The sequence below is a fragment of the Crocuta crocuta genome, unplaced genomic scaffold (genome assembly GCF_008692635.1).
Source record: "Crocuta crocuta isolate KB4526 unplaced genomic scaffold, BGI_CrCroc_1.0 scaffold28, whole genome shotgun sequence".
Lineage (NCBI taxonomy): Eukaryota > Metazoa > Chordata > Mammalia > Carnivora > Hyaenidae > Crocuta > Crocuta crocuta.
The window spans coordinates 6,357,003-6,378,930 of NW_027533256.1; the positions used below are offsets into that span (position 1 = coordinate 6,357,003).

The following is a 21,928-nucleotide window of genomic DNA, read 5'->3' on the forward strand; positions in this document are numbered from 1 at the left end:
GATCATGTTAACGTAGAAAATAACATGCAATGATAATGTGGGACAATATCACGAAGGCGTAATGAGAAAGTACCATGGGACTGCAGGTTAACTAGTGGTTAGAACCCCAATTGCAAAATCTTACCCTTATGAGCATTTTGTTAGATAAGAGTGGGCTTAAGAAAGGTTTGTGTGGCACAGGCCAAAAGACCAGAAGGGGGAGACTAAGAGAGGTGAACATTAGAAGAATGTTTCTGAAAGCTTAGCCGTACCCTGGGGGCTTCATGAAAATACTGATACCTGGGTCTCTACCTCAGAGATGTGGATCTAGTTGGTTTGGAGATTTTTTTTTTTTCTTACAGCTCTCCAGGTGATTCTCACATTCCGTTAGGGTTGAGAACATTTGCATCAGATTAACCTCCATGACACTGGTGACAGTTATAGAAATCCTTGTGACCAGGCATTAAAGCAGAAGTCTCTCAGGGTCAGGGATTCAGCAGAAGAGTTGACTGAGGCTGGGGTTCCAAGTATAGCTGTCTTGAGGTGGGGCCCTCTGGTCTTCCTGCACCCTACTTTCCTACCTGTCCAGTGAGCTGGAGATTGGGTTTCATGATTCTGGGCCAAAGGATCAACATGGATTTCTGCTTCTAAGGAGGCTGGGTGCTGGAGTTCCTTTCATTCATTTTCCCCTCATTCATTTATTTCTATTTTTATTTTTTTACATTTGTTTATTATTGAGAGACAGAGCACGAATGGGGTAGGGGCGGAGAGAAGGAGACACTGAACCCAAAGCAGGCTCCAGGCTCTGAGCTGTCAGCACCGAGCCCAACATGGGGTGTGAGACCATGACCTGAGCTGAAGCCAGATGCTCAACCGACTGACCCACCCAGGCTCTCCCCTCTCATTCATTTTAGAAGAAAGAACCCTTCTCACTGCAATTCAGACTCCTATGGGCCTACCATTTTAGAAGTAAGTGTAAAGGTGTAGGCCAACTCTAAATACTGTGGTAAAAATAATTCCCCAAGCTCCCTGCTTCTTTTCCTCTCAGAGATCCAGTTTGGCTTCCCAGTGGAAGGTCATTCTATGCGAGAGCTGTGCTGTCCCTGTAGGATCTGAGGCCCTTCGTCCCTGCTGCTTACCACGTGATTCCTCCATTGATGCCATTTGTTCTTGTCCTGGGTTAGGGGTTAACCCCTGCCCCCAGACTTGGGGAGAGATGGGTTTCTGTTTCATGACGTACTAATGTGATCTTTGCTGATACTGCAAAATCTCCCTTAGGGCTGCTGCTGGGACATGGTTACAGAACTTAATGAGGATCTCAATAGTGAGGCCCTTTAAAAAATAATAGCCCTTATAAACGTCTACTTTATTTTCTTATTTTAACCTTCCTTTTGCATTGCCTATAGAATTTGGCATGTTCTGTTGGAGTTAAGAGTAGAGCAGACATCTGACTGTGCAGCTAGCATGCAGGTTTAGCCACCCATGCTTGGGCCAAGTGGGCAATTTTAACTCTCATGCCTAATCTCCTCGCTAGGTGACGTAGTGTCATTCCCCTTGGTTTGTCTGACAATCCTGGAGCAGGTCAGAGATAAATTGCATTCTGCGAGGAATAAGGAGAGGGTCTGCGGGGAGTGCGTTCATGCTGGGAGGTGTGGATATCACGAACAATAGGTGTTACATTCCCGGGAGTAGAGGTTGACAAAAGGTAGGTAGGAGTAATTCCTGGAATTCTAGCATTTCCCTAAATTCATTATCTGCTGAGTATCCTTCACATGGCATTTCATGGTAGCAAGCTTTGTAGAGCAGAGGGGTCAGACTGGCTGGCCAAGTAGATTGCGTTTGGTTGTTGAACGGGGCCCTAATCCCCATCTTACATTTATGGCGCGAAATAGGTAGAGGCACTTCTGTCAGTATTTTTACCTTATATTTCTTTTTTCTACCACAGGGATTCCTTTCTCAAACCCCCAGTGTGTTGCACAATGTGAAAATGGAGACTACGATTTTAGCAGGCTTTGATTATAGTGGTTTTTGAATCCCAGTTTTTATTTGCAGCACTTCACTTGTGGGTACTGTGTTTCCCATAATGCATTGGCAACATCAGTTCCCTTTAGCTACAGTTTTGCTTCAACATTTTCTTGGAATTTGCATTTTTGTAACCTCGGTGTTAAAAATACCTGTCGGGGCGAAGGGAAATTGGATCAGTGCTCAGCCAACTTTACAGAGCGCCATTTTCTGTGGAAAGACTTGGTTTGTTTCCCAGTTTTCTGGTTTGTACTCTGGTCTCTGAATTGAACAACAAATGGTAGAGAAGGCTACTCGTTGTCTTCCCAAAGTTTTGAAGGTGGCCTCTCTTTTATAACATGAAACTGGGGTTTTCCTTTGATGAACACTTAGTGGGATTTTCCCAGGTCCGCTCTATCTACAACAACATTAGAGTCCGATCTCTTCGGTGAAGCACTGGTCTGCACAGATTCATTTACCATGTTGTATTTTCATGTTTCCCCTCTGCTCTCATCTGTATCTTAGTGAGAGGTTGGAAGACGCTGTACCGAGAGCCGCTGCCAGCCACCATTTTAAACCAGAAGTCTTCAAAGCTGTTTATCATTTCTCCTTATTTCAAGCCACCTGGCTCAAATTTTTCTCCCTTATACTTGCGTTCACTTCCGACTTTTGCCTGGTGGAGACAGAATTTTTGTGCTTTATGTGAACTGTGATTATTGATGCTTGGAATGCTTCTTTGCTTAGGAAGTCAAGGCACAGAGTCTGTTTCTCTTCAGAGTAAGACAAAGCAAAGGATACTTGGGGTTGTCCTCCACCAATATGGATCATCCAGTTCATTTTTCATCATCCAGGGCTGTTCTGAGGACTGTAATGATACTGAAAGGTGACATATGCATCCTTCTCTGGCTCCCAAATGTCCCAGGAATCAGCTGGAAAGATGGGCCTAGGAGGGCACAAATCATTCAGGCTGTCCCCCTGCCCTTAGAGGTAGAGACACTACTTCTTTCCTTACATTGTCCCCTGACAATGGGGGACAAAGGGCAGGAGTCAGTCTCCAAGTTTTAGACACTTAGGCAGAGGAAACTCTGGGTGGAGCAGGGGTGTAGAGAAGGGGTAAAATCACTCCAGGTGCGGTGATAAGATGGAGTCTGGGTTGGCGTGAGTTTTCCACAGAAAACAGAGGTGAGGCTGAGGAACGTGAGCATGAGGATGGGGGAGGGGAGGATGGGAGTTGGCTGTGAGGTTGGGAAGACTGCTAGAAGAGAGTGGGTGGGAGGGGACAGAAAATGAGAAAAGGCAGTGTGGACGGAGCGTATGAATGGGGAAGGAGGAGGATGTGAGGACAAGGCAGAAGAGATGTGGATGGGGAAGTAGAGACAGGAGTGCTGGCTGTGAACGGGGAGGGGCTGTGTTGATGGGCGGATGGACATGAGGCCCGGAAAGGGCCTCAGACAGAGAAGGGGATGAGTGACAATGGACGGTGAGCCTGGGGAGAATGGCATGGACCATCCAAGAAACTTCATAAATTAAGGAGCTAATCAACATGCACACAACATGGGGAGAAACAAAAGATATTGATAGCCTGAAAAATCGAAGGACATTTTAATTACACTGCTATTCATAAACTGTGGTGAAAACTAGTCCATTCTCCCCTGCTCCTGGCACCGCTTCCTGTTTGGAGGTTCTGAGGGTAAAGCAGGCTGCTGGGGGTGGTGGTCCATTTGTGGCCACCAGGGGCAGTCTAGGCAGAGGTAAACAGCTGTCTGGCCAGGAAGTTTTAGGAGTACCGAGGGGTTGCCCCTCTCTGGGTCATAGGACCTCAGGGGTCAGTTCCATACAGGGGGGCATTTGTCTTCAGGGGCATTTGTTCTGCCCTCCGCAGCCCATCTGGACCAAAATGTAGCCCCATCAGATACCCACACTCTAGAACTAACTTCCTTCTTGTCCCAACATGATATCCAGAAAAGATCAGACTGACCTTGACCTACAGCCGCAGGCTCACGGGGCTTAGCGAGATGGATCTCATCGCCACCATTAGTGGGAGTGCAGCGCTGGGCATGGCCAGTGTCATCTGCTGGGGCCACGCAGACAACACTGCCAGCACAGAGGCTTGCCAGTACCTCAAGGATTACCTGACGGGCTGCAGGTCCCCTATATCATCAACATGTCCTGGCCACCCAGTGTTGCAGCTGGGCCCAGTGCCATGGCTGCAGGTGCCATGTATGTCATGACCCCAGTGCCAATACCTTCCTGCACCTCAGTCCCAGCAGCCTCTACCTGGTGCCTAGCCCCATACCTGGTGAGCCCCAGATGTGACCAGAGGGAGAGAGCTCAGCTGGGATGATCTTAACCACCTGCAGACTCACTTTCACTGCCAGTGCTGCTTAGACTGGGACAGTGAACAATGCCACTGGGACCATCCGTGGGGAACTGGAGGTACCAGTGCCTTGGGCTGGGTCCCACCTCACTGGCCCGCTGGCTACGGCAGCCTCAGTTCTCACCTGGACTTTCTAGGAGTCTCTTATCCACTGCCACGCAAGCTGGCCTCTGCCACAAGGATTCTCCCAGGCATACAGGTGTCCAGAGGAGGAAGAGCCCCTGGGATGCCCAGTAGGGCCTCCATAGAAGCTCTCACCCCTCTGTCCTAAGGGGGAGGGGCAATTCCCCAAAAGGTCCCTTCTCTCCCTGCCAGAGAGGAAGAGGGGCACAGCTGGGCGTGAGAGGGCTGACCTTACTCTCCTCTCCCTGGATAGTTCATTATTATTATTTTGATGTCTCTTTTGTAATTTAAATATAAAACAACAACAAAAAAAACCCCAACACCTCTTTCTCTAACCTGAAGATAACCCAGCTGAAGACTTCTGCCCAGGGCCTGAGGTGAGCTCCCTGCTCCTTCCCAGGGCCTACGTGGCCACCCAAATGGATGACTTCATCCTTAGGAATCAAGGAGCCACTCACCCTTGTGCGGAAGAGATGGATAACCCAAACACCAGATGCTGTCTCCAGTGAGGCCATTTTCTTGCGCTACCATCCACGCCTTTCCCCCAACCCAACCCACCCTACCAATCTGTCATGTTTAAAACACAGCAGGCCACAGAAGAATTCACACAGAATCCAATTCTGCCTCTGCTTTCTAAAACAAAAATAGGTTTGGAGAAAGGCTCAGAGTCATATTTCACCAAAGTCTCTTACTAAATTAATTACAGGCTGCTATAATTCATCATACTTTCAATTAACAATTAATTATGTACAAGAGAGACAAATGTTTTATTGCGACCAAGAAACAACATGTATCATTGTAGTGCGGTGTTTTCTCCTCACACCGTAGGGAGGGGACTTGTGAGCTACATATTGCTTGAGCCAGTTTTGCTCTGAAAAAGGCAAATCTACCTGGGCCCACTAGGAGAGTGGCTTCTGGGGTTGGAAAGAACTGAAGTCTGGCACTTTGAGAATTTAGGACTCGGACATGCTCCTTTCACACCCCAGGTGGAAGGTCCTACACAGGGGCTGTGTGTGGTCCCAGCAGAGACCTCAGAAGGCAGGCCCCCCACCCGCCCCCCAGGCCCACAGTCTACACAGGCATGGGAAGGTTTGGATACAGACAGAACAAGTCAGTGAGAAGCAAGCAGAAGTGACAGGTTCCCCTGCTGCTCCATCAACGCCCTGTCTCTGCTGAGAGCACAGTCTACGCACAATGAGATGCTCAGAAGAGTCTCTTGTTGCAGATGAGATAGATTAAACTCAGCCTTTTCATCAATGGCCTTTGGAGGAAGATGGTACGACATTCCTAAGGTGGGCTCAGCAATATGGCAGTGAGGCCCGAGTGTCAAGAGTTTCTCTTGCTAGGGAATGCCTGTTGCCTCCCTGGAATCCATTACCCCCTTTTCTATTCTTGGCAGAGCTCCTCTTTCCCAGCCTTCTAGGACTCATCCCCACTCTGGCTTCTGGTGTAGCTCTGAGTGCCTTGAGGCAAGCAGTATATTCCACCTGTGGGACCTCTAATGCATTTGGGAAACCCCCAGGGAGCCAATGAGCCTTACAGAATGCTAGAATATAGATTCTCTTTTCTCTGCTGTGCTTGGATAGTAGTAGAGAATATTGCTGCTGCTGTATCACTATTACTCTTACTGACAACAACACTTATACTTGTAAGGGCCCTTACTCAATGATGGACATAGTTTTAAGTGCTTTATATATATTTGCTCATTTAAGTCTTGCAACAATCCTATGGGATAGCTGCCATTATTGTCCCCATTTTACAGAGGGAAAATTAAAGCCAGAGGGTTTTGTTTGTTTGTTTGTTTGTTTGTTTTATCTTGCTGAAGGTCACAAAGTAAAGGAAGGGGAGCAGAATTTAAATCTTGGCATAACATTTGTTATAATGTGACACTTGTAACTGTGGGGGACATGAGGGTGAGTCTGAGAGACATGAAGGTGAGTCTGAGAGTCCGGAAATGGATCCAGAGGAAACAGAGGGGATATCTTGTGAGTCTAGTCTCAAATTCTTCCTAGAGCCAGAAATACCCAACCTGCCCCTTTTAAGTCATGTGAGAATCAGTAAGTTTTCTCTATTGCCTACACCATTTTGTAAAAAGCCTTCTCTTCCTCTCAGTTGGAAGGACCAAATGTAGAATTTGGGATGAAGAAACAGGACTTGTAAGTGTTCACACTGATGTGGAGTTGACTGAATGGCTGTATTAAGAAGGATAGTGAGGGGGAAACCCTCTATTTCAGGAAGTGGGATTCACATAACTTGTCTGGCAGTAACGAATTAACTGGATGAATTGTCATGTATTTACTGTTGTGATTCAGACCCCTTGTCTTTCAAGGCTGTAGTCCTAGGGACTTTTTTTTTTTTCTATTTTTCCCTTTTGTTTTATTTTTCATATACTGTATCGTCAAGGTAGCTAACATGCAATGTATACAGTGTGCTCTTGGCTTTGGGAGTAGATTCCCATGATTCATTGCTTATATATACAACACCTAGTGCTCATCCCAACAAGTGCCCTCCTCAATGCCCATCACCAGTTCCCCCCCCCCCATACCCAATAACCCTCAGTTTGTTCTCTATGTTTAAGAGTCTCTCAGGGATTTTGAATTGAATTTGACCACTTCTCGCAGCCTTTAATAAAGTCTGTTCTGGTTGTCTAATGTATGTCACAAACCACTTCAGAGCTCAGTGGCTTAAAACACATGTTTATTATGATCTGTCTTGGTTCCGTGGGCTGCCTGGACTCAGTCTAGTGGTTCTTGCTTAGGTTCTGTCACATTGCAGTCTGAGGATCTGCTGTCATCTGAAGGCTCAGTGGGTTGGACACTCAGACAGCTCACTCACAGGCTGAAAATTGATGCTGGTTTCTTTCTGAGAGCTCGGCTAGGCTGTTGATCAAAGTGCCTTCATGTGGCTTCTTCATGTGGCTTTAGCTTCTCAAACCATGACAGCTGGCTTTCAAGAGGTCATGTTCTGAGCATTTCAAGAAGTTCAGGTGTAAACTGAAAGACTGCTTATACTGAAGCCTTGGAGGTTGCAAAGGGTCACATGCACGGTATACTGTAGATTAAGAGAGAATCAAATGGACAGCCCGGGTTCTAGGGGAGAGGGTGACATTAAGGGTGAGAATACCTGGAGATATGGATTATTGATAGATCAATTTAGAGACCAGCTACCACACGACCCTACAATAAAATGAGTGCCTGCTTTGGTTCTGGTCTGATGAGAAAGAGAGAGACCCAGTAGGAGGAAGTAAGAGAGACTCCATCTGAAGCCTGCAATCCAAATCAGGTGGGTAGTAAAATAACCTGCAGCTTTGCAGGATTGAGAAAGCATGTCCCCAAGCTAAGATAGTTAGATTAAGCTAGGATGTGGGAAAGAGGGTAATATTGGGGTACAGGATGACCCTAGGTGCCTTCTCCATGCTTCACAAAAATACAGCTCCAGCCAGGTCTTTTCCAACCGGCTTCACTTCCACATTCTCTGGCTAGAGTAGTAAGGGTGCCCTGCAGTACATGGCTTGGCAAGAGTCACATTTGAGGTGCCTCCCCTTCCTAGCCTGGGCTTCAGCCTTGCTCGCACAGAGTGTGAGGTGGAACCTAAATATTCTGGTGTCAGGAGAGGAGCAGAGCGCCTACATCTGGCTTCAGGAGGCCAACCTCCCCTGGCCCATCTCAGTTGAAAGTTAAGACTTGACCAGATCTTTAACTAAGGAGGGGGACAAATAGACCAGAAACCCAGAACCCTTAAAAGAGATCTCCTGAGGGATGCCTGGGTGGCTCAGTCGGTTAAGCATCAATTTCAGCTTAGGTCATGATCTTACCGTTCATGAGTTTGAGCCCCGCATCGGGCTCTGTGCTGACAGTGTGGAGCCTGCTTGGGATTCTCTGTCTGCCTCTGTCTACCCTTCACCTGCTTACTCTCTTTCTCTCTCTCTTAAAATACATAAGAAATATTAAAAAAGAAAATAAAGGGGCTCTCCTTTCAAAGAAACTCAGGTTCCTTCACACTCTTAAGCCCAGATGAAAATGGGAAGAGGTTGTTATTTTAACTTTTCTTTCCTTTATTTATAGAGTAGCCATGTATCCTAATGTGGTATGTGGTTACTGATTGTTTGCATTTTCTCTTCACGCATCTCTTCTTCATGTCTTTTATTTATGTTTGTTTTTTCTTTTAAATTTATTTATTTATTTTGAGAGCCACAGAGACAGAGAAAGGTGGGGAGGGGCAGGGAGAGAATCACAGGCAGGCTCTACACTGCCAGCTCAGAGTCTGATGTGGAGCTCGGACTCAAAAACTGTGAGATCATGACCTGAGCCAAAACCAAAAGTGGGATGCTTAACCGACTAAGCCACCCAGGTGCCCCTTAATTTATGTTTCTATTGGATACTTGTCTTTCTGTTGTAAATTTGACATAGGTTTTATCATCCTTTATCACTCACATACCTGTGTTTTAGGAGTTTCCCAATCTATCCTTTATCTATTGACTATAATAATCAGATGATTTTCTATTAAATATATAATAATTAAATGTATTATTTTAAAATAACTTTTGGGTTCTTGTCTTTTTTTAAAGTTATCCCTAATACTTTCTGGACACCCTCATGTTGCACAGTCTGGGAGCTCCCAAGGAATATTTGCAATAGCTTGGAACTCGCCTGGACTACAGTGCCACATCAGGTCCAAAGATGCTGCTCAGTAAATGCTAGTAGAATTTTTTTTTTTTACAAAAAGGAAAACTAAAAGATGCTGGTTTGAGCCAATCAGTGTTATAACTAGTATGTAATTATTTTTTGCTTATGCCTAGGTTTTTGATGGCAGCTAGCTAGAATCAAAGAGAGAATCCCAAAGAGTAGGTATGAGTCAGAGGGAGATAGCAGGTATCATTGTGTGTTGTCTTATAACCACAACTTAGCTTGCAAAATACAGAGGGTGAGTGTGCTGGGTTAATGGGAAAGGTCTGAGCTGAGAGGATCCCAGTGTTTGACTCTACTTCCTGGTCCAGTCACTGCCCTCACTCTCTGTCATTCCATCTCATTCTTCTTTCTCCTTCCTCCTCATCTTATCTCCTGTTGTTCTTGCTACATCTATGTCTATTTCCTTCCTTCAGCGGAAGCCTCATGAGCCCTCGATTCAAGCCTCAGGCCAGCCTTGGCACTGCCCTAGAATGGGGTCCAGCTCCTGTTTTGTCTCTCAGAGACCCTGGCCCCTTCTGCAGGCGGCATGCCCTCTTTCCATTGCAAAATTTGTGAACCACAAGGATATTGGATGCCCCTCACATCCTTTTCCTCTGAAGCAGGCACTTCTTCAGAGAAGAGTTGGAGCCTTCCTCAGAGAATAAGATTTTAATTCCATGCATCTCCCTAACCTCTGCCCTGCCCTGCCCCGCCCCCACCCCCTGCTTCCTTACAGTCTAACTTTAATCTCAGACACCTAGGAGACAGGGTTATGTTCAGAGCAGTGGCTTAGAGAAGAAATGAATTACATTTATTATAATTGCTAAGCATATTTCCCAAGATGGATAAAATAGTCATTACCTAACCATACCATCAATGTAGTTTACTCTATCATTTATTAAGCTCCTGTTTATATTAAGACCTGTGCTAGGTGCGGAAGAACTTAATCTGTCTCTAGGCAAAGACAAGCCTTAAAGCCTAGTATGAGAGGAAGACAATTTCAAAAAGCAAAATAGCTTAAGGCAGAATATAATTAGTGAGCAAATAGAAGCACTAAATACTATGGGAACAGAAGTAAGGAGAGATTAACCGTAAGTAAGAAAATAATACTGCTATGAGTAATAGTAGTAGTAGTAGTACTAGGAGTCAGTATTTGTTAAGTACTTACCATGTGCTATGCATTGTGCAAAACACTTTAAATGTATTCTCTTAATTGATTTTTGCAATCAATGTGTAGATGTAGGTGCTTTTATGTTTCCTTTTTCATGAAGATAAAATAAAAGCAAAACAAAAGCAAATAAACCAAGAAAAATGGTAGAGTTGCTTAATTCAGTCAGGAAGCAGAGATTAAACCCAAGTGTATCTCACACTAGACCCCGGGCTATGAGACTGTTTTATTTTCATGAAGGCAGCATTTGATTTGCACATTAAAAGTGGAGAAGATTTGCACGTATAGATTTTAACAGCGTTGGGAAATGAAAAAGCAGAAGCAAATGCCTGGAATATGGTAAGGCCAAATGCCTAGAATATGCGTTCGGCTATTGTCCAAATTATAATTACTTGTAAAGCTACAAGGTGTAAACAGTACTGGCCTATAAACAGAAAAATAAACTGACAAAATTGAAAAGACTCTTAGATATATGGGATATTGGTTTTGGAAATCATGGCATCTTAATCAGTGAACGATGATGGACTATTCTAAAATAAATGAGATTAGGCCATTTTTGAAGGCCAAATAAATTTTTATCTCAACCTCCAAGATTATTTAATTATATATATCAAGAATAAAAGGACTTGGGATGCCTGAATGGCTCATTCAGTTGAACATCCAGCTATGGATTTGGACTCAGGTTGTGATCTTGTGGTTCGTGGGATTGGGCCCCATGTGGGACTTTGCATTGGCAGCGTGGAGCCTGCTTGGAATTGTTTCTCTACCCCCAACCCTATTCTCATGCATCTGTGCACATGTGTGCTCTCTCTCTCAAAATAAACTTTAAAAAAGAATAAGAGGACTAAACAAAAATCTACAAAGAATAAAAAGTCAGTAAAATATTTTAATAATTTGGTGATGAGCAAAGTTTTCTTGATCTAAACCCAGAACTTAAAACCTGCAAGGATAAACATCTACATATTTGACTGTGTCTAATTTAAACTATTTGGACAACAAAAATTACTGAAAACAAAGTTAATTGTTTAAAGAAAATGTTTCCCACACAAATATTAGGCCCAGGATTAACATTCCTGATATATAATGGGTTCTTATAAGTTAGTAAAAAGTAGACCTTGACAGAATAAAAGGTAAAAGATGAACAGGTTATTCAAGCAAAGGAACTACAGATGGCTAAAACACATTTGGAAAAAAAATGTCAACTTTACTAGTAAAAATGCAAATGAAAACAACTGTGTGGAATCACGGATTTTCTATTGCATAGACAGCATTATAAACAAACCTGAAAAGATTTGACTTTACCCAGTGGTGAGGAGAGTATGAGGAAAGGGGCGCTAGGGAAGAGATGTGTTTTATTGTGTATCTGCACTCCCTTGGTTCTGGAAATTGCCTTCCTCTGCATTCAAGCCCGTGGGTCATCATGTTTTCACAGGACCTTGTCAGTTCTAAAAAATAGGTAGATTCATAGGGAAAGACCATAAGACCATATATATCCTTTTAAGTTCTTTTAAATTTAATTTTTATATTTTTAAACTTTTTTCCTTGAGGCTTCTTTTAATAAAAATTTTCATTTTGAGGTAATGGTAGGTTCACATTCAGTTGTAAGAAATAATATAGAGACATTCCTCAAAGCCTTTCTTCACTTTACTCCAATGGTAACATCTTGCACAACTATGATGTAATATCATAATTATATTATAATCCCATAATGTCAGGACATTGACACAGATACAGTCAAGACACAGAACATTCTATCATCACAAGGATCACTCCTTTCTTTTGTAGCCACTACCTCCCTTTCCAACCCCCTTCTTTATCCATGGCTACCACTAATCTGTTCTCCATTTGTATAACTATGCTACTTTGAGATTGTTACATAGGTGGAATTATACAGTATAAAACCTTTGGGGTTTGGTTTTTAAATTCAGCATAATTCCCTGGAGATTCATCCAGGTTCTGTGTAACAATAGTTCATTCATTTTTATTGCTGTGTAGTGTCTGTGATGTGGATATACCACAGTTTAACAATTTACCCTTTGAAGGAAGAGAGTGGTTTCCAGTTTGGGACTCTTAGGAATAAAGATGCCATAAACATTCATGTACAGTCTTTTGTTTTCTTTGTGTTTCACTTTCTTTTTTTAAAAAAATATTTTAATTGTTTATTTTTGAGAGAGAGATAGAGTAGGAGCGGGGGAGGGACAGAGAGATAGAGAGACACAGAATCTGAAGCTTCTCCAGGCTCCAGGCACCAGGCTCTGAGCTGTCAGCACAGAGCCCGATGCGAGGCTTGAGCCCGTTGACTGCGAGATCATGGCCTGAACTGAAGTCAGAGGCTCAGCTGACTGAGCCACCCAGGCACCCCATGGGGTTTTCACTTTCTTTGGGATAAATGCTCAGGAGTGTGATTGTTAAGTTGTGTAGTAGCCACATCTTTATTTTTTTCTTTAAGCTGCTAAACTGTATTGTGTACCATTTTATATTCCCACCCTAAGTGGTCCAGGTTTTCCATATCCTTGCCAGCATTTAGTGTTGTCAACTATTTTTTATTTTAGCAATTATGATATTATCTAATGACATACTATGGTTTTGTTTTGCATGTTTCTAATGGCTGATGATGTTGAACATCCTTTCATGTGTTTGACGTCTTGTGGATTTCAGTAACATTTTAGCATTCCATTTTTATTTATAGCATTTTTAAAAATCTTTATTTATTTTTGAGAGAGAGAGACAAGAGTGTGAGCAGGGGAGGAACAAAGAGAGAGGGAGACACAGAATCTGAAGCAGGCTCCAGTCTCTGAGCTGTCAGCACAGAGTCCAACGTGGGGCTTGAACTTACAAACTGCGAGATCATGACCTGAGCTGAAGTTGGACGCTTAACCATCTGAGCCATCCACGAGCCCCTATTCATAGCATTTTTGAGTATTTGTCTTTGTATACCTTTTTTAGTGACCACTCTAGGTATTACTTTATATGTACATATCATAGTCTACTTATTTCCTCATTTTACCAGTTGCAGTAAAATCTAAAATCTTTACCTCTTTTTATGGCTTCTTATTCTTCCCTTCTTTATAATATAATTGTCTTAAATATTTCTTCTACTGACATTTAAAGCCACATCAGGAAGTGTCCTAATTTTTGCTTCATTTGTCAAACATCATGTGTTTACCTGTATTTTTTGCTTCCCGTGTTCTTTTTTTTTCTTGACTGTCCAATATTCCTTATTTTATTATTTCCTCTCTAATCAGAGAACTTCCATTAGCCATTCTTTTCTGTAGGTCTGTTGGTGACAAATTCTCTTGATTTTCCTTTGTCGGTGAACGTGATTTTCTCTTCATTCCAGAAAGATATTTGAAGTGCATGTAGGATTTTGTTGACTGTTCCTTTCTTTCTGCACTTAAAAAAGTGCCACCTCCTTTAGCCTCCATACTTTCTGATGATTACTCCCCTGTCATTTGAACTGATTTTTCCCTATAGGTAAGATGTCCTATCTCCTGTTGCTTTCAAGTTTTTTTCTTCATCTTCAGTTTTCAGAAGGTTGACAATGATGCGTCTTGCCGTGGACTTTTGAGTTTATCCTACGTGGGGTTTTCACAGCCTCCTGAATCTATAGTTTTAGGTTTTTTACCAAATTTAGCAACTTTTCAGCCATGATTCTATCTAGTATTTTTAAAGTCCTGCCTTTGTCTTTCCTTTGGAGATCATGATAATGGGAATGTTAGATCTTCTGTTCTAGCATCATGGGTCACCGAAGTTCTGCTTATTTTTTATTTCAGTCAATTTTCTCTTTGTTGTTCAGGTAGCATAATTTTGACTGCTCTTTCTTCCATTGGTGTTCACCAGTTGTTTCCCCCCATTCCCTTCATTCTTCTGTTGCACCCATCCATTGAGTTTTTATTTCAGTTATTGTATTTTTCTGTTCCACATTTCTACATGGTGATTCTTTACCTCTTCTGTTTCTCCTCTAAGACTTTCTGTTCCCTTCATTTTCTCTGAAGCTTGTTCATAATTGTTCACCGAAGCATCTTTTGATGGCTATTTTACAATCATTTTAATTTTAGTATCTCTGCCATCTTGGTGTTGATTGCTTGTTTTCATTCACTTTGGGATTTTTCTGGTTCTTGATATGAAAAGTGATTTTCTTCTTTCTTTCTATTAATAATTTTTATAATGTTTACTTGTTTTTTGAGAGAGAGAGAGAGAGAGAGTGCAAATGGGGGAGGGGAAGAGAGGGAGACACAGAATCTGAAGCAGGCTCCAGCTCAGAGCCTGACGTGGGGTCCAAACTCAAAAACCCTGAGATCATGACCTGAGCTGAAGTCAGATGCTTAAGCAACTGAGCCATCTAGGTGCCCCAATAAGTGATTTTCAATTGAAACCAGGACATTTTAAGTATTATGAGACTCTTTGTGTTAGTTGAACTTCCTGTTTTAGGTTGGTTTGTCTGACATTGCTCCAGCAGGGGAAGGTAGTGAATAATGTGATTGCTGCCAGGTTGGGGTAGAAGTCCAAGTTCTCCACTTAGCCTCTGTTAGCACTCAAGGTGGGGGTGGTGGGACTCTGCATGACTCTTACGTGAGGCTGGGGCTCCGGCTCCTCACTAGGTCTTGGGTCATTTCATCTTAGCTGAGAGGGGTAGGAATGCCTCCTGAATGCCTTCCACAGACGTCACAGGCAGTGGCCTCATGATCACTCAGCAGTGGTAAATGTCCTGACCCCCCACTTGGCCTCCCAGTGGGAATTGGGAGAGATGTTTCTTTATGCCATTTGAGGGGTGCAAGTCCAGTCTTCCCACAAGGTCTCCACTGGGGTGGGATTTGGGGAGGGTCACTGCTAGCCTCCTACTTAGCCTTTTCTAATAACCATGGAGTTGGTTGTTGTGGGGATTAGAGGCGTCTCCTCTACAGCCTGGCAAGTGTGGAAATCTAGTCTCTCTACTTTCCTTTGCAAGGGCTGGGTTTTCTCTATAGTGTTTCGTGGGAGTAGAGCCGTTAGTGTCTAATACCTGTTGGCTTTGCCAGGCTTCCCTTTTCCCACTCCTTTGGCTAGAAAGAGCAGGTAGGGGAGGGGGTGGAGGCAGTTGTCTGTGCTTTTTGGAATTTCTGGATTGCTGGCTCTTTCAATCCTGAATCTGGGGTATGTGAAGCAAAAAGAAAATACAGAACACTCTAATGTATTATTCTTTGAATCCTGAGGTCCCCAATCCACCTGGCTTCTTTACTCCTTTCAGAGCCTTCTTATATCTGTTTTGTTTAAAATGTCCACAGTTTTTAGCGGTACTTGGCAAGAAGATTGGGGAAAATATATAAGTGTCTTGCTTTGTGTACATCAGCTTTATAATGCCTTCTGACACCTTCTAAGCAGGTCCCTCTCATTAGTCCTCTAATCATTTCTTGAATACTACTATCCTTTCCCCCCATGTTTGCCCAACTATCATTTTATCTTGTTTCAAAAAAACAACCAAAATATTGGGATTTTAACTGGAAGTGAATTACGTATACTTATATATTTTATGGGAGAAACCATGATTTTATGATATCCAGTCTTACAGCAAAAAATGCACAGTTTCATTTATTCCTATAATAATTTATGTCTTTAAGATCTAATAGTTTTTGTATTATAGATATAATACTTTTATTGTCAGTTTTTTTCCCAAGAAATCTATTTCTCCTGGTTGCTTCTTTGAATTGATTACTTTTCCTCTATGTATGTCTAGTATAGAAAGACACTTGACTCTATACCTTACTTGTCCCCAGTCACCTGATCAGCTACTCTTATTTCTTTCATTAGTTTTTTGCTAAAATCTCCTGGATTTTCCAGGCATAAAATCATATTATCAGCAGAAACAATTTTTACTCTTTTCTTCTAAAATTAAAATGCTTTTATAAACGATGAAAAGATAATTTTATCATTTCCTCCTACATTTCAAAGTGATGTTTATTGCTTCATCAATCTAGTGACCAAACAACTACAAAAAAAATGCCTATCAGTGTGGGAATGGTTGAGTAAATGTTCGCTTGTTCACAAAATTGAATGCTCACTGACTGTGGAAATAACTTAACTTGGATAGATTTCCACTATGAAGGGTGAAGTGAGAACAGTCGAATACAGTAATGTGATCCCATTTTGTAAAACAACAGAAAGAGTATCTCTATGCAGCTGTATATACAATTTACATGTCATGATTATCTAAATAGAGGGAAACTATGAAAAGATATCAATTGGGTTATATTGGCAGTTGTAGATGCGAGGAAAAGGAGAGATAGGCAAAAACAAACAAGAAAGACTGCATTTGGATATTATTTGCCGTAGAAACAGCACATACAGCACAATCCCATTCATGGTAAATTGCACAGAGCTGTGTAAAGAGACGCATGAAGAGATGGCCAAAGCAATGTCAGTGGTATCCTTGAGGTCGGTGGGATTTCAAAAGATTTCATTTTCGTTTTTACGTCCTATGAATTATTCAAAATGTTTACTACCAGAATATGTTGTATGATCATAAAAAGACAGGATAATTTCTTTTTCATGACAGACATATAAAAAAGGATAATGGAATAGGGTAATTCCAGCTCAAGTATCAGCCTGGGCCTTTTGCAAATCTGTGCTATGTTGGTTAAAATTCTTTGATGAAAAACCCCAGAAACTGGAAGACTAACAAGAAAAACCAGAGAATGAATTAGGATATTTTGAGTTGTAGGGGGAAATCTTTATGTTGTTTGGAAGGGTAAGGACACCACATCTTGAAAGATTAGGAAATGGGAATTAATGAACAATTTCCCAGTACCACAGGATTAGTCATTTCTGACAGTTTTCTTTCTTGGGGTCACTGTGGGCAAGAATCAAAGTCTTAAGTGGGATTGTCCATCTGTTCAAGTTTGGGTCACAGGCTCAACACTTGGCCAGAGGAGGCTGGACTTGCTTGGTTCTGTCCTGCCAAGATTAAGTGTGATAGGAAAGGGAAAGTGCTTCCTAAAAGAGATTGGGGTGCATTAACTAAAAGAAAGGGGTAGACAGTCTGGAAAGTTAAAAAAAAAACTCCCCAAACATCCATACACAGGCTCATGGAGGCTGAGCATCTGTCTGCCAGGGCCTGTACCTTCTGATGGGGCGCCGATGGGACATCGACCGCTCAGTCTGTATCTATTTGACTTTCTCTTCCTTCGCTCAGGCACTAAGGGCTCAGCCTGCTTTCCTCTCCACCATGTCCATTCACGGGACTCCTTTTCTTTCAGGGCTCACGGTCTCTGCCACTACTTTTCCTTCACACCAGTCTTGCGTGTTGGAATTCAAGTGCACTTCTTTAAATGGACACACGAGACAGTAATAAATCAAAGCAGGGTAAAAAAATGAAGATGCATTATAAACTGTCTCAGCGGAAGGGATAAATGACCTGAGGAAAGTCAAGTTAAAAGAAGTACCTACTATGAAGAATTAAGCTTTCTTAGACTACCGTGGTGCCCCAGGGAAAACAGGAATATGACTGGTGGAAAAAAAAAATAGCCCTAACTAGTCTACCCCTGCAGGGGGCGCATTGTCTGTTGAGATGAATGCCACCCATTGAAAAGAAGTGGAGGAGAAACTTTCTGACTTGAAGTAGCCCACCAGTACGGTCACTGGTTAGCATCTGTAGCCAGCACTCTGCCTTAAGGTACCTTTCTGTGTGTGGTCCCTCACTGCCAATGCTCAGGGACTTAGAGCAACAATTATTAACTGTTTCGCTCAGGTGTGGTTCTTCTGCAGGAACCCTTCATCTTTGTTCTCTTTGGGGAGGACAAGCCTACTACGCAAGCACCTTTTGATTCTTTGCATCACATCTGCTAACACCTCATTAGTCAAAGCAAGTCGTGTGCTGAGCTGTACATCAGGGGATTCTCACTCCTGTAGCCTTTGTGGCTGGGCCAGGAAGTGGATGTTTTTGAACAGGTGAAATCACCTCAGTTCCTACAAGATTTTGCCTGGGTGTGCAGGGTGATAGCCAGAGCCATCAGATTTGGGCAGATGTGTTAGGGAATGGCTTCTTTTTCAGGGGGCTCACAACGGAACAAAACCAGCAACAACAAAACTTTCAAAAGGGAAGAGAAAGAAGGAGAAAGAGAGAAGGGCACAGTCTGGAACTATCTGTAACTATCACAGTTTTGGAGTGACAATACAAAGTATGTAATTAGGATTTTCTGTATCATTTTCGGCATTTTCTACACTTTCTACAATGGATATCTAATGTTTTCAGAACCAGAAATAACACACACACACACACACACACACACACACACACACGCACGCATGAAAGAAATAAAGTGTCCTCCAAGGAGTCTTTTTCTTCAGTTCATGGAAGCAAGCACAATACAACATTGGTGGAGGGGATGGGAGAGGTGTTTTTTGTTCGTTTGTTTGTTTCTTTTAATCTCTGTAACTTAAAAGTTTTTTTAAAATGTTTTATTTATTTCTGAGAGAGAAAGACACAACATGAGCAGTGGAGGGTCAGAGAGAGAGGGAGACACAGAATCTGAAGCAGGCTCCAGGCTCTGACCTGGCTGTCAGCACAGAGCCCAATGCGGGGCTCAAACCCATGAACCATGAGATCATGACCATGAGATCATGACCTGAGCCGAAGTCGGACGCTTAACCAGTTGAGCCACCTAGGCACTCCTTAATCTTTTTAACTTTTGAAGGGAAGAAGAATGTTGCAAAACACCCATTTCTTCTGTGCTAGTTAAATTTTGCACCGAGGGCAGAGGCTAAAAATCACATTTTTGTCAGGCATGGATTCTTTTTGGAGGGCAAGAGATAGAAAACCTTTTAAGGAATTAATGCACCTTCTCAATTCTGTTAAGAGGGTGATTTATTGGGTCAAGGATGCTGACTTTGTTCTCCTAAACTTCCCTCTCAGTGTCCTCATCTGCAAAATGAAGAGACTGAAGCAGTGGTTTCTTCAAGATCTCACTTATAGTAATTCTGATCTTATTCTTTCAGCTCAGTTCTTTACCACTTGAAAATGCATGTTCCGAAGTGAAAGGTCTAATTTTACTCTGCCTTATACTGACATTTTTATAGTAGCTAGCACAGAAGTAATGTGGGCCATTCTTTTATTATTGTCTTCCAGTTACACAAATATTACTGTGTATTGTAGACATTTAAAAATATAGAGGAAAGCACATAAAAATCACCCCAAATCCCATTAGTATTAACCTTTCCCAGTGTGTTTCCACTATTTTTGCAGTGCATATATATTGTAATTTATTTTTTTAAATATTGATCTGATTTTAAATTTTATTTATTATGACATATCCCTATGCAATTAAATTATCTTCCAAGCAGTCCTCTGTAATGGCTAGGTGAGATTTAATAACCTAAAGAATTTTTATTTATAAGCAATATTTCCAATAACCTATTTTTTGACCTTGGGTTAGGGGTTAAATTCATGGGCTCTGAGATTTGAAAACCTGAGTTTGAAATGCTATCTATTATTTACTGAGTCAAGGGTATCTTGACTTCCTTAAGCTTTATTTTCCTGGTCTGCAAAATGGAAATGAAATCTACACTGTTTATGTATGGTTGATAAGAAAACTATCTACTGTCTATCTGGGGCTTTTGTGAAGATAAAATAATGGTTGGGCAGCAGGGTAGTATTTCAAGTCATAATCATATACCTACCCTCGATCCCATCCCCTACCCTCACTGAGTGTCCTGGCTGTCATTCCTCAGTGGCCCTTCCCACCTCATAGTGATTGACACACACCTCACTCAACTTTGAAACCAGAAAACTAAGATCACAAATACTTGAAAATTCAAGTTCCAGTTCCTAGTCTAAGTAAAAGAAAGACAAATCTGTGTATATACTTGCAGAGTAATTGCCCCTGCCTCCAAACTGGGTGAAACATAACATGAGTCAACAAAGGAAAAGAAACGGAGGGGAGTTCGGATGTCCCTAGTGTTTCCAGCATGGGTCACCTTTGCAGAGTAGCCTCAGGGACCACCCGTTTTCTGCATTGCTGGAAAGTGAGGATGAGCAACAGATGGTGCACAGCAAAGCACCCACAGGCCATCCTTCTACTTGCCGCTTTGAGCCTGATACCACCCTCCTCCCCAGCACCCATGCTCCATAATCCATCCAGTGTGAATGACATTCTGTTCGGCAGACAAAAACACTCGCCATCCTCCAGGCCCTGTACTCCCAGAGGGCCAGTGGTGGACAGAAAGGGCAGGCTTAGGACTACATAGAAACAGTCCATCTTTCACAAGAGCAGGGCACACTGCCTAGCCGTGCCTGGCACAGCGCCCCCTATGGGTAAGAACTCAGTGCAGGTGAGCTATTCTTGATATTTCCAAATTTCTGTCTCCGTAAATACTGAACATCTCTGATGTGCATTTTTAAATCTGTTTCCTTAAGAAAATTTCCTAGTGGTGCAATTATCCTTTTACGTGTGGACATTGTGGGGGCACCTGGGTGGCTATGGTAGGGACCCCTTCCTAAGGAGAGAGAAAAAGAGGAGAAAAGACTTCAAGGTCACCTAGATATGCGCCTAGGTGCCTACATTCCCCATGGCCTTGTAAACTGAGACAACTTAATCAGACTGCATGTTTATGTTTGTTACCATATATGAGAGACAAAGAAATAGAAAATGTGTAATAAACACTATGCCATGTGATGTGGGCCGCTCAGTACTTTGGGTACGAACCCAACTGAGTGGTGCCGGCACAAATACAGTTGCTTCCTGTAATGAAAAGGCGCAGTGTCATGACTCTGTGTGAGAATCCTGCAACAGCTCAGTTGGTTAAGCTTCCAACTTCTGCTCAGGTCATGATCTCAGGTTCATAGGTTCAAGCCCTGTGTGGGGATTAGTGCTGACAGCTCAGAGTCTGGAGCCTGCTTCTGATTCTGTGTCTCTCTTTGCTTGCTCCTCCCCCGTTCACACTGTCTATCTCTCTCAAAAATAAATAAACATCAAAAAAATTAACTGTGGACATTTTTCAAACTTTTGATACAGATGAAACTGCCCTCAGAATGATTTAACAGATTTACTCTTAAAAGAGATGATAGTTTTCCTATGTTTTTGCAAAAATTAGTAAAAATGGATAGCTAAGTTCTGATATTCTGATTCTAAAAGTAATATACAAATGTTTATTGCAAAATCATCTGGAAATTCTGAAAGAGAGTATATTTTTTTGGCAAAATTAGTTTCTGTACCAGTATTATTTTTAAAAATGTTTAGTGTTTATTTATTTTTGAAAGAGAGAGAGGCAGAATGTGAGCTGGGGAAGGGCAGAGAGAGGGGGGAATGTGGAATTCGATGCAGCTCCAGGTTCCATGCTGTCAGCATAGAGGCCCATGTGGGGCTGGAACTCACAAACCCCAATATCATGACCTGAACCAAGGTCCTTGATGCTTTATGACCTGAGTCAAAGTTGGTTGCTTAAATGACAGGCACCCCTCTGCGCCGTTATTTTTATTATTTTATTTTGATTTTTTTTCACAAATAGTTTATTGTCAAGTTGGTTTCCATATAACACCCAGTGCTCATCCCCACAAGTGCCCTCCTCCATGCCCATCTCCCCCCCCCACCCATCAGTCCTCAGTTTGTTCTTATCATTCAAGAGTCTCTCATGGTTTGCCTC

The 21,928-nt window shown here is 42.4% G+C and overlaps 1 pseudogene; it reads left to right on the forward strand.

Annotated features, from left to right (window-relative positions):
- The first annotated feature begins 3,995 nt into the window (after positions 1-3,995).
- Positions 3,996-21,928, forward strand: part of LOC144216982 (large ribosomal subunit protein eL31 pseudogene) — a 44,129-nt pseudogene continuing 26,196 nt past the window's right edge.